Below are 14046 nucleotides of genomic sequence, written 5' to 3'. Positions count from 1 at the left end.
ATCTGTAATCTTTGCCTAAGAGGTAAATACTAAGTCCTCCCAAAACAGTTGCATCAGATTTATAGCATTTCATCTAACTGGGGAACCAAATGCTGCTATCACGTGGTCATATGATTACATGGCTCTAAAGCCCACTGATGCTTCTAGAAAGACTTGGATAAGCAAGGCTCTTGGAGGCAGTACTGAGACCTTCCTGAATGGAGGAGCATCCTTTCCTACATGCCTATTTTCCTCTCTGGCAGAATCTGTCCTCTCTTTTCACCCACAGCTGCTGTTCCTCCAGGCCTGCCCAACGGATGCATCGCTTTCCATCAGCTGCAGCTACCTCTCAGGCGTAGAGGTGGGGGGTGTTGTTTCTTCCTGGTGTGAGGAAAGTACTTCTCCATCAACTGGTAATGGCTCTGGAAATAATCACATTTGATGGTGACATTTAAAACTAGATTAAGAGAATCTGAAATCAGACTTTTTAAAATGTAGAATAAATAGCCTGGTTTTAGTTCCCAACCGTGCCAATTTTCAAGTGAATGTATAACTCTGTGCCAGTTGAACAATTAAATATTTAGCCTTTAAATATGGTTTCATACTGTGGAAAGTTTAATTTGTCTCAGTTACCTGTACAAATAATTCTAATCTACAGATCAGTTGCCTCTGGTTTGAATAGCGTGCGTGTTTAAAACAGCAAAACAGCATGTGTCTAAACTTAGCTTGCAATGTTGGAGCAACTTATTAAAACAGACAGTTGACATACACTGGGTATGTTAGATATGTACAGATGATAACTGAAGTTTATCATACTAATTCTGAGTAGTTTAATGTGCATTTTTTTTTTTTTCAGCACAAACACAAGTACCATGTCTGAACAAATTACCTGTAATTACTTCCTGTCAAAACTGATGTAAAAACAACAGGAAACAAGTTAACCCTCTTAATTCTCTGATTACTGGATATGCTATTGTCTGATGCAAGGGAAAAAAAAAATACATAATTTACTACTACCACAACTTTAGTTCTGTAGTGCCACATCACTTCATAGTTGCGTCAACATGTTCTCTGCACGCTTTGGTGTCTTTTGTTTGTAAATCATCCCAAGGGAATCCACAGAGCTGCTACTGGCAGTCAGTGACAGGCAGGAATTTTATATAGCTTTCATGACAAACTTTTTCCCAAGAATGGCCTCCCTTGTGGTCAATTCCTGGTAGCAATCTTGTGATAAACATCCTCCATGTGTTTTGGACCTCCTTGTCCATATAAAATGTTACACAGTAGTCTCCTGTGGCACTGCTGTGGAAGGGAATACTTTACATAGACCAGAGATTTTACACTAGCATCTTTTCTTCCCCTACGAAGACAGAGTCCAGTCATCTCCAGCATACCAGTAAGTATAATAGGATACTGACTGTTATCCTGGCTGAGCAAACAGTATACTACAAGACAGTGAAATGGTGAAATATCATCAACTTCTACAGAATTGTTATGAAAGCTGTAATTGCAGGGCAAGAGTTTGTCTGTTGTGATCTCCCTAGCCTTCAGTCTGTAGGTGTAAACCCGATGGCAGAATTTGGTTGCTTTATTAATCCAGGAGTCGCAGGAAGTCAGCTTTTCCTGTCCCACAGACTGTTTATGAAACTTCAGGGGGATCAAAGAAGCACTGCTTTAGCTTGTGCACAGAACCAATAAGCCTGGAAATTTAGGATAATATTTTTAGATTAAAATTTGCTGTGGGCATAAAATACTCCTCCAGGAAACTGGTTTGATAGTGGGAGCCATGATATCAGATGCAATGACATTTTGAACCATCTCTTGTTACTTCAGAAGCATTGTGAGTTTTGCAGCTTCTTCACTTGTGAGGGTTGGGTGTTAAAGCTCTAACCATGGTGGAGAGGGTATGAGAGCCTGTTGCATGCTGACTGCACTTGGCAGCTTGATAAATAGCTGGCAGCTGAGCTAGCAGCCTTGTTTCCTTTGCTTTGTAAAATAGGCAGTTCGATCAGTTTTGTGTTTTTTTTTCCTAAAAAAAAAAAAAAGTAGAAACATGCCAAAGTAGTGAATGATATAGGTGAATCAGTGAGGCGTGTTAAGCTCTAATGAAGGAGAGAAGTGTATTGTTAGTGTAATCATCACCAGTCTCTAATGACACATCAGAAGTATTTTCACACTATTCATGTATAGAGTGTCAATGGCATTAGCTCAGAAAAACGCAACAAGAAACAAACTACATCATTTCCTCTTGAACTGTTCTTCCCTAGAGTTGTTTACTGCTTGCCTGGTTAATGTCTAAATGTGAAAATGGTAGAGCAGAAGATAATTCAGCTGTCCCAATGGGATCACCAAATGCCTGCACTTAAATAGGGTTATAGTAAACTTGTACTCCTATCAAGCAGTGAATGTTACGTAGTGTTTGTGTTTTTTAAATTATGAAAGGTGTTATATAATTGAAAGTGTAACTCACTAGTGATGGATCAGCGAAGATAGCTAAGCAAGGGTTAGGGGTGCCACCTCAAGTTAGACGTGTAAACAAGGGGTGGAAAAATCAGGGCATCCCCCAGAAACAATTTTTTGAGGGAAACAGTTTGGGGTGCAGAAGGACTTGTCGTTAAACCCACTGTCACAGACTGCTGTGGTGTTGGATTTGACATTAAAATCTCATCTTGGATAAACTGCAAGTAAACTTGAGTTATGTGACTATATCGACTAGGACTGGTAGGTTACATATGCACGTAAAATTCAGGCTGCATGATAAGCTATGGGGGGGGAGGGGGAAGAAATCTCAGCCTGGGTCTTGAATTGCTTGAAAAGAAAGAGTATTTTGCATCACAGCAGTTTAAAACTTTGTTTAGGGTTTAACCAAGTAGTGGAGCACTATTAGCATAATCTGTTTACTGTCTGGGCAGGTGATGATTGCTCCCAGATAGGCCTAAAGGGAATTACCAGTTTGAAAGCATGAAGGGGCGCTCAGTGGCAAGGAGAGAGGAATTCTGAAGTTACCTGGGACTGAATGAATATTAAGAAATCCTTCTCAGTAGGGTGGAGTGAGGAAGAAATCTTGAATCTTAATAACTCCCCAAGTAGGGTGTTGGTAGTACAAAAAGGAAGGATTCCCAAAGCTATGCTCTCTGTATCCCTCAGGATATAAGCTATGCAAAAGGACTGAATACCTGAACATCTGTGCTGAGAATCTAACAGCACGTTGGCTGGATAGAGAGGAAGTAGAAGAAACTTCTGGTCTTGCGATAAGTAGATTTTGTACGACTCCCTCTAATCTGTCTTCTGTCTATAAGTGTTTTGTGTGTGATTCAGTTATCTGTTTCGGATTTTTGTATAAAAAAATTCTATTTATTCTTAATTTACCTGGATTTGAATGACTTCAAGACACCTAACTAATGTTGAGGTATTCCATCCTTTATAGGTATGAAGAATTTTAAACTGGGATGGTGGACCATTCTCATAGCGTGCCTTCCCCTCCAATATCTCTCTAAGCTATCCAAAGGATAACCAAGCCCACCTCCACCGAGGTGCCTGGGCTACTTGCTGTAGAAATGACAGCTCAGATCTGTGTGTAAAAGAAACACCTCTGGATTGGCAGCATTAGCCAGGAAGCTCTTAGGTATGCATTAAGAAAGTGGGGCCTGTGCAGCTAGTAATACTTAATGTTTTCTATCACTGCATCTTAGCAGCTTTAGTCTGTCAGCTGCTAAGAACCGTATTCCACAACGTATAGGAACATGGACTTAGGTTTTAGGGAGTGGATACATAGTTAGGTACTGAAACATTCACCATGTACATTTTTTGGGAATCTAGTCCTAGACGATATAGAGGCTTTCAAAAGTGTCATCTTGCTTAGATTGTACCCATTTAAATCCTTTTACACATTTACTTCTACGTGATGAATATTCATGTGCCTTACCAAAACCGGTAACTCATATTTGTAGCAATTTTGCCTACAACATCAAAGGTTGGACTAATCAACAATAGTCTCTTTCAGTGTTATGTCTTCTGGCAATTTTCAGGTAATTTCAGGAGATTCAGAAACGAAGTCATAAGCAGAGGGGGCAGGGGGTTGTTTTGTTTTGTTTTTACCTTTTTTTCCTGGACTGCAGCTGAAGCTACATAAATTCAAATTCTAAGCAGAATTGATCTTAATAAACTGTAAAGATTGTCTCACCTGTTAAAATGTCTCCTTATGGTTTCAAGTGCTTCTTAGTCTGTATCAAACTTGTTCTTCTAAGGTCACTGTACTTGTTCAGCCAACAAAACTTTCCCATTACTTTTTCTGTCTCATTCTCGGTTCTCTTTTTCTTTTCATCTCATATTTGCATTTTTAAAGTCCACTCCTATTCATCCTATTTAAACCCTCACCTTAATTCCAGAATATCCACTTCCTTCATGATTTCTTATTTGGTTCCACAGACTTTTTTTCTTTCCGTATTTCTGATTATCATCTTCATTCCCCTACTCCCCCCACCCTCCTCCCCAGTCATCTTGTCTATTCTCTTGATTATTCTCTCCAACTCTCCCTATTAAGCTTCCATTTAGACACTATTATGTCATTCCAGGTGCAGCTGGGTTAAAGTAGTACTGTCCATTGAATTATTTTAAAGTAATAGGAATGAACTGTACTTCTTTCTCCTAAAAGAAAATTAGGCTTTATTGGCAAAGAGACAGGGTGGAACTGGCTGTGAGAAGTTCTATGTCATGTTTCCAGTTGTGCGTCTATACTGGTATGTAGCTTACTGGGATTTTCTGGTGCTTTTGATTTTAACCTGAAAACCCAGTTATTACTGTGCTTGCCTTAATTCTTGTTAGAGTACTTTAATTACTTATATTCATTTGCAATTCTTGCTCTTCAGACCTCTAGAAATGATAATGTTAATTCAGTACGTCTAACTTTAAAGCACTAGGTGCTATTTTAGGTTCATAAAAGAAATCTACAAAAACTCGAAGATAGTAAATTCTTTTTGAATAGGTAAATGTACTAAATGGCTTCTGGGCTTTTCTTCTCCTTTCTCATCACTATTTTTAAGTCACTTTTACTGCCTCTGCATACTGCTGCATCAGAAATGAGAATAAATGAGAATGTACTGTTCATTTTATATTTCATCAAACATTTATGAAACAGTTAATATTTATTGAAATGTCAAAATAATGTTCACTATCTAAAACAAGATCAGCTACATACCATTGGAAGAGAACTCTAGAAAATATTTGCCCTATATATTCCTGTTAATTAAGGCTCAAATTTCCCCTTAAATTAGGGTGAAAAGAAATCATTTCTGAGGGTTTATGCAGGTTCAAGGGCCAGTCTGCCCAAAGCTGACTTTAAGAGGAAGAAATCGCTGTCTTCATCTTGTCTGGGGAGCTGTATGGAAACTGTCATAGTTCAGGGTTATTGTTTGCCAGTAAAGGATATCTGAGAGAACGATATTGCAAGGGCAGTTTTGCTATGTCACATGATAAATGTGATGTGTAGGGAGCATCAGACTTCCTGCATATAAGCTGCAGTAGGATGCCTGCTCATGATGACATGCAAATGACATGGATTTCCACAGGAGAGGTTATCATGGGCAAAAGACCTTGTGCTATTGCATTTCTGCAATAACTGCACAAGAAGGAGCTTGGGGGTCATTCACCAGGAATGGGACCGATTATACCAAAGCTGTGTGGTCTCTTAAACAGGGCTCTATCTAGGAGCATGAGACCCTCCTGGAAATCATCCTGATCCTCTCAAGACCTACCATGGGATCTCCATGTACATAATGCATGAATATCGAGGATGCTAGAAAGTTTGATCTTCGCTAAGGTGATTATATATTGCGAAAGCAACTTTTTTTTTTTTTTTCTAGAGATGTAATGGTGAGAGAACTTTAGGAACACTAATCTTAATCTGGACAGGGCACAAATAGTGGGAAGAGGAACATGCGAATGACAAATGCTGAAACTGCTTTTTGAGAGCTTTGGGAACACTATTGTACAGCAGGACAGCTGTCAAAGCTGAAGAGAAAAGGATCTTGCATAATTTGTGTCACTTGCAAAACTGGTTAAATGTGTGAAAAGAGTTATTGTGCTTGATATTCTCAGATGCTTTCCTTCTGGCATTCTTCCAACCAAGTAATACTTTCTGAATTTTCCCTGAAATACTGCTTCAACATACCTGCCATCCACCTTTCCAAGGGGGGGGGGGTGTCAAGAGAACAAAGCTTTTTGACACTGCCAATTCCTTCAGTCACCTGACTCAAGTGCCACTTGTCTGTTCCAGGCTAGCTTCCATTTTACTTCTCTTCAGGTCAAACCTCTTATTTTCTTCTATTAAAGTAGTGAACATATAATCATGTGCTTTTTCACCCCTTTAATTTTGTCTGAAACTGATTCTGACCCTTTGGTTTTAATTACCCTGAGACAATCCTGAACTACATTTAAAAACTTTGTGAAGCAAGTCCATTCTGTACATCTTAATTACAATTTTCAAATTGAGGATTCCTGCCATTCAGTCTTCAGGTATATTTGACCTGCATACAGAATTTTGTAGTTAACCTTCTGGAAAGTCTTTCTATGGAGCAGTATCTCCAGTTAATAAGAACCCAGTTCAGAAGTGAAGGAGCTAGTAGACCACTACCACTTCCTTTTTGTCAGGAAAGAAGTGAGAGCAAGGCAGCAGATCTGGTGAAGAGCATTAGTTATTAACTGTGCATTTCTTCTATTTTGTTTTTCAAATGTGTACCCATTGTTATAACCAAAACGGACTCACAGGAGCAGAGCAGCAGAATTTCAGACTTCAGGGCTTTTTATGAGTTTGTCTTGTGTTGGCCAAGATTTATTATTACTTGAATTCCACCTGGATAAAGGATGCTTACCACCTCCTCAGCAATTTGTTCACTGTGACTTTTATGGGCATGCAATCCTATAGACTTCTCCAATTTCTTATCATTGGTAGCTAGCTCTGGAGGAAAATAACAAGAGACAGGGACTAATATGAGTTAAATTAGCCCACGTTCACACCCCACCTTCAGTAAATCTGTACCTGAGTAAAAGTTGTTGGTAACTAGGAGGAAGAACAGAAGCTCAGAAAAACAGAACTTGTAGCTCAAGTGAGGCAGGTTTGTACTGACTTCCCAGATAGAGGAAGGTATTCTCTGTGAGAATGCTCTAAGTCCAATTCCTCTCTTGCTGCAGGAGTATGTTGACTTAATGTGAGTCAGTTCATATCTCTTCACCATAATTATTGGCTTAACTTTAGACCTTCCCCCCTCATACAAAAGAATAAAGCACTCTAGCTTTGCATTGACAGGATGTCAATCCTCTACAGTGAAGCACTACACCTGTACCTGCAAGAAGAAACCTCAGGGAGACAGTGGAATTAAGCTAGTTTGAAAAATGCAACATCTGGCATCTTCCCTCTAACAGAGAAGGAGAGATCACTGCTGGAATCACGGGACACTGAAACAGAAATAAAGCAATTATTAATCTAGTGTACATTTATATATTTTGGGATATGCTGAAGGCAGTGTTCTTCCACTGCTTCTAAAGTAATTATAAATACTTGGAGGGTTTTTGGAAGTTTTTTTTAACATTGCCATTTTAAATTTGCAAAGTCTGTTATCATGTAGCTTAAAGTTGAATGTTTGAATAAATGTTCAGAGTAAGTAAATACAAGAAAACGCTATCATAAACTTTAGTCATGGTGCAACAGCTGAAAGGGATCCTAAACCAGCCAGTAACTGCCACCATGGAAATCCTGCTCTGGGAAAAGCATGGTAATTTATGCTTGTCCATACAGCTCTAAGTACATAACTACATGTATTTTCAGCTTTAGACCAGGTAACATTGCAATAAATGATAGCCTCTCCATTTATTATCACTTAAAACAGTTGTTAAAACCCCAACCTTCTAATGTGAAAACTAATCATATGAGAAGTGTCAATCAAAGGAGACAGTATTAGGCAGCTGCATGCTGCATACCTGATTACACATCTTCTAATGCCTTGGCTAGAAAGCTATTCTCCTAGAAAGCCGTCCTCAGGGCACGGCTAGTTTTCTGTTCCTGCTGTGCAGCCTTAATCAGTTCAGAGATGGACGTTCACTAGATTACAATATTTTATTTACTTAATTATATTTGCCCCATTCTTTTCCTGCAAGGCCATTTACCCTTATTCCATCTTTGCATTGTGTGTCTTTAGATATGGGGCTATTTACACATTAGTGAAACAGAATCCATTTCAACTGTGAGTGATTAGAGTGCACATCTGATCCCTGGAAAGGATTTGTGCTAGTTTATGAACTAACATTAATAAGGCATTCATGTAAGTCTTCAGACGTTGCTGGAGCTGTGGTGGCTTAGATATGGAAAAGCTGTTTGTCCAGACTAGTAGCTTTTCCTGTCAGAATCAGAACTATTACAAACTGCTCTGTAGTTGTTAAATATAGAATTGCAATGGTTAGACACAGGTTTTTTTTCACCCAAATTCAAGGAGGGTGGGGTCAGGCTTTGTTTATTATTTAATATGATATATGGATGGACTGAAGCAAAGTGGCATTGGGCTTTGGTTGTTCCCAGTGTCAGCAGAGTCCCTGGATATGATCATCTAGCTGGTTTGGTCTTCTGTAAATGGTTATGATTTCACTTTTCATGTCGTACGACATGATTTAAAATAAACCTTAAAGACTCCCATAAACACTCGCAAAGGTCAGACTAAATAGGTGTAGTCGGTCAAATGTGAGACAGCTTCAAGTATTTTGCAGCACTGCAGCATTACGTCTGCTGTCACATCTCAGGAAGTCCATTAAACCAGCATTGGTGGCTTCTGGCAGGTGTGCTGAACTGCTACCTCAAACAAGAAAATCAAATAGCTGAAAACCTGAAGTTATCTAGTTCCTAATCTTAAAAAATTAGGAGGTGAATGGACAAAAAAGTGGCTAAACAATGTTGCATTTAGTATTGCAGTGGTGAATGGATATAGTGCTGCCATCTTTTTCAGCACTCTCTTATGAAACCTCCAAGAGCTCATTGCTGGTTCAGGCCTTGTGTTTCAGCTCAACAAACATTGAGTTTCTAATTAGTGTTATGTCTTGTAAAAGGAAGTGCCTTTTGGTGTAATAGGCGTCATTCCAATTTCAGGACTAGAGTACTGGAACTGAAATTACATGCATTGCAAATACAACTTGATGTAAATGAATGTGATGTCAGTCAGCAGCTCTAACTGTAGACCTCCCCTGCTTCCCCCCATAAATGTAGAAGCAAGCTATTTTGGTGGATTTCAAATTTACCAAATTCCTAATGCAGAAATGAAGAAATAAGAAAATTCTCTAAACTTCTGGAAGAGAAAAAAAAAAAAGCATGCTTTGGGACATAAGGCAGTCTGTCTCTGCATCTGTATTCGGTTCTGTTGAGGTTTAACCAGCAGGCTGCTCAGCACGGCTCAGCCTCTCACTCACATCCTCCCTCAGTGGGATGGGGGAGGGAATGTGGGGGGAAAAAAGCGAAACTCAAGGGTTGAGATAAAGGCAGTTTAATAGGGAAGAGAAAAATAAAAGCATACACAACGCAAATGAGGCACGCTGCGGTTACTAACCACCCACTGGCTGATGCCCAGCCTGGCCCCAGCCAGCTACCCCATTTTTATTGCTGAGCCTGGTGCCACGCACTGGGGAATATCCCTGTGGTCTGTTTGGCTCCACCGTCCTGGCTTCTTGTCAGCCTCCACACTGGCAGGGCAGTATGAGAAGCCAAAAAGTCCTTGACTTAATATGAGCACTGCTCAGTACCTAAAACATTAGTGTGTTACCATAATTTTCCTCCTAAATCCAAAACACAGCACTATTACCAGCTGCTGTGAAGAAAATTAACTCTATCCCAGTTGAAACCAGGACTGGTTCATATTATTTATTCTCTTTTATGTATTGATTTACATATAGTAGTAGCTCGTTTGTTTTATTTTGATCTTTCTGGGGAAGGGGCCTGTGCTTACTATACTTGCAGAGGGTAGGCTATTATGCAACTCCACTTGGTTGGGGTCTCAGCTCCTGCAGCTGTGAACAGAAGCAGCTCCATTCACCTGGCACCCTTGCTGGTTCCAGTTAGACTTTTTCCCTGCAGCTGATCTACAGGAGTGGGCCCTAAAACAGCAAGGAAAAACTTTCCACAAAGTGGTCAAACAAGAACTCGCTATGATACGTAGCTCTTTAATAAAATCCTCTATGCACAGAAATGAAGGCAAAACAAAGAGGCAATCTATTTTTAAGGCAGATTGTACATGGTTTCTATAGTACCCACACTGCATACTTCTCTGCAACAATTTCTGACAGTTAAAAGCAATAAAAAACCTTGTTGCTTACAACGAAATAAAATCAGTCCAAAGAAACTAAAAGCTAAAACAATTTTCTTGAAGGTGTGAGATAGAAGAGAACTTTTCTTTGTGTACAAAGATCTCCATGGGATAGAAAGTAAGCCATGTCAATTACTGATAGCTGTCCACTACTGCTTAATTATAGATTTTTTTTATTTTATATATTTTTCTCTTCCATTTTATTTAAAAAAAAAAAAAAAAAAAAAAAAAACACTATTGAAATGGTGGAATTTGAGAACCAAAATGAACTTGGAAATTTAATCCAGATCTTAGGGAAGTGAGCATATTTTAGTAGATTTTTAGATCAGCCATTTGTTTCCTGCTTTTTGCATGAAGCCTCGTGAAGTCTGAGAGCAGAGCATACAGATACCTCTCAGCATATTGGAGAGGCCTAAAAGTTAGTTTCAAATCAAAGGAGAACTAATGTCATCTTGATTCTTACTGAATTCAGTGTGTATGAAGCATTTTGGGGGGGGGGGGGGGGAGATTTATTATATGGTTATGGTGTCACATGCCTGACAGAAATCAAGATTTATTTATTTTTTTTAGTGTGTATGCACTGTACCTAAGGAAATGACATGGCTTTCAAAATGCCTGGCTATTTGTATCTAGGAGTCTCCAGAAGTGGCAGAATCTGGAAAAGATGGAAGTACTTGCTAGTGTCATGGCAGTGTCCGTACACTCACACGCACACCAGCTTTGTGTCTCACTGAGCTCTACCTTCCCTAACAGATACTCTTTGCCAGATTTGGTGTATGGTCACCACCACAATTTTTGGTAATGATTGTGGCATGCGAAGGATGTGATTCAGCAAGACCCTAAGGCGTGTGAGTGACTCACTCTTAGCATATTTGCATTCCCATTGATTTGAATGGGCTACTAAGCATCTGAGTTGAGGTAAACACTTGTCTGGGTAAGCCTAGGAATATGTCTTAAACTCTTGAATTGGAGCCTGATAAAGGGTAAGTACCGTTTTCCTTTATAAACTTGTTTCATCATCATTTTCAGGGAACAGTGAAACCAGCCTTCCTTTAGTTTCCATAGGTGACTACAGGAAATTACTGCTTTAGGGTAATAGAAAGCAAATATATATATATATATTTTTTTTATCACATTGCCTTGGAACTTTACCAACTACAAGCACAATGTGGGGCGGAGGGAGGAAAGTCTCACATCCCATTGTCTGAACAGGACTTACTGTTCCCCGTTCAACATCACTGTATGTTTTTCTAACAGCGTACAGATTCATCAGATAGAAAGCTGCTTTCTGCCAAAGATGATGCACATGTTTTTGAGTGCATGGGTAGTGAAGAAACTGTCATTCACATATCACTTGCCTGTTTTTTAAGCACTTCAGTAATCATTTCTACCTTGTAGTTCGTGGATGCTTTGCAGTACTGAAGACTAAATTGTATTAAAATCTTAGCCTAAAACATTTCAACAAAATAGTCTTCCTATAGGCATCTCAAAATGATGTATAAAAATGTTCATGCATTTTTTTAAAGGCATAAGACCAATGTTGAAGACCATAAGACCAATTTTTTGTCTAAAAAATCTCTAGCAGTCAGCTTTTTTGTGGGAGGTTGCTAATGTCTGGTTTTGCTCCTCCTAGGACATGACAAAGTGAAATGACAGGAAAACATTTATTGCCTCCATTCTGAAGTTATTTTAACCACTCACTGTCTTCCGAAAACAGAACAGAGTTTCAAGACCATACAAATATTATTGCTAAGCTTTAAATGCCCTGAAAACAAAGACAGGCTAAAGCAAACAAAGTGCACTGAGGAGAAGCTATTTTTATTAGGATGTTAACTTCAGCAGCACTGTGACAGTGTGTGTCACTGTGTAAGCATCAAATAGGAAAACATTCTCAAGCTGCCTCTTCCTGTGTGATATTGAAAGAAAACGGTTTAAAACTTAACTCTCAGAAGATTGTTCCTCGCAGGTACAAAACGTGTGTATTCCACAGCCTCTATAACCCCAAGGCAGTTTGCCCGAGGTGCTATGTAACAGGAGTCACTGGTTAGTAAGTAACTTCAGGGGCCTGCATGGAGAAGAGCAGGTAGTGGAGACAGCAAGCTTCATTTTACCTTTGAGCCCTTATCAGTGACAAGTTTTTCTTAGCAATTGCTCTATTCTTATATTCTTATTGTTATTCAGTTACATTTCCATCTTGGCACAAGCTGTTACAGAGACAAACCATCAGCACTGGTTTAAACGTTTTAAAAGCTGTTTCTTGACCTTCTCAAGAAATGCAAGTGACAATTTGGTAATGTCCTAATACCAGCATGACTTTTCTGCAGCTGCATTTGTCACGGCAGTAAGAAGAATTGAAGAGCCAAAGGGGGAAATCTGCCTTAGCGCGCCTCACAGGTATTTTGGATCTGCATCCTTACAAGGCAGTGGGCAGTCACAAATGTGATTGTCTCTGTCTTGCATACATCTCTGTTGACCAGGTTATGTTAGCAGGAAGAGTGACTCTCTTTTGTCCTCAGGAGATCATTGACTTTTGAGACGAATGCTGTTCTTGTGCTGTTTTGCAGTGCAGCACAAGTGGTATTTAAAAAAGAAAAAGTTGCAGTGATTTTGATCCTCCCCGCTCTCTCCCACAAAAATTGCTTCTTTCTGCATTAAATTTTGGATTACATTAACTACTGTCAGCAGTAACGTCTGAAAAATAGCCTTCTGCTGCTTCTCTGTAGGCAATAACTGGCCCTGATGCACTGCACACGTCTCGGTGCTCAACAGCCCAAAGTTCTGTGAAACAATTTGAAGTGACCTCCTGTGAAAACAGCAGCTCTGGTTTTAGGACAACAGCATTACCATAATATTGTTTTTACTAGCTCAAGGTTCAATTTCAATGTAATAATAAATAAATAAAATAAATAAATAAATAAATAAAAGCCCTGCTCACACAGCTTCTTAAAAATACAGTGATTTAAAAAAGACATCGCATAGATAGCAGCTATTCCTGTTGAGGGAAGTGACTATAGGCCATGCAGACTCCTTCTCCCATAAATGAGGAAGAAGAGAAAGAGGGAAATGACAAGAATCAGACACTGCTGTCCTGCATGACGAATTTGGCACTCAGCTTTATGTAAGTGGACTGATCTGTTCCTTATGGGGAGGGGGCGTATGCAGTAGTTTCAGGTGTACCACAGCTGGCAGTTCCTTTTCTGATGCACTACTGTTGAAGTTGTGATAATCAAGGCTATTTTTGTCTAATTATCATCTATAATGATGGGGACAACATTAGTGTGCCTTTATTTTAGGATAGGACGTGTAGATTACATCAAAACAGAAGTCCCCTTGGAAAAACAGCAGTGAATTCCAGTCATTCTTATGCTAAATATTTAACACAGTCTATAATATAAATAATGTTGTCCTGGAATCGCACTGTCCAGACTACACACTTTTTGGTCATTTGAGATAAGCTTAAGCAAAACTTTGTGAGCAGGCTTTGGGATGAGTATTTCCCATAATCTTTCTTGCCTCTGCTTCACATGGGAATTTGGCAATGAGTCAGCCCAGACCAGGTACGCTTGACCTGTATAGCCCTGAGCAGTCTCTTTTCAAGTAACTGGTTTGTCTAAAATATTCTTATCCCCAGCTTCCTTGCAAATTACTATTTAATATTGACTTTAGTTTTACCTTCTGTTTAATTTCATGAAACAGTGTCTTGAAGCTCCTTCTTTTCATCATACATTGA

At 39.3% G+C, this 14046-nt stretch overlaps 1 protein-coding gene across 4 annotated transcripts in view; it reads left to right on the top strand.

Annotated features, from left to right (window-relative positions):
- SLC39A10 (solute carrier family 39 member 10) overlaps nt 1-14046 on the top strand; it is a 195990-nt gene that overhangs the window by 133710 nt on the left and 48234 nt on the right. Inside the window, exon 1 of one of the 4 annotated variants that reach the window (XM_084523571.1) lies at nt 13349-13434. The exons of the other annotated variants lie outside the window; for them this stretch is intronic. The gene's annotated coding sequence lies outside the window, so the exon portion shown is untranslated. Of the gene's footprint in view, nt 1-13348; nt 13435-14046 lie in introns of those variants that run through there. 4 annotated transcript variants of the gene reach the window in all.

Source organism: Aythya ferina (assembly GCF_964211825.1).
Source record: "Aythya ferina genome assembly, chromosome: 6".
NCBI classification, from domain to species: Eukaryota; Metazoa; Chordata; class Aves; order Anseriformes; family Anatidae; genus Aythya; species Aythya ferina.
The sequence above is the reverse complement of the archived record's forward strand: the minus strand, read 5'-3'. Positions and strand labels throughout refer to the sequence as shown.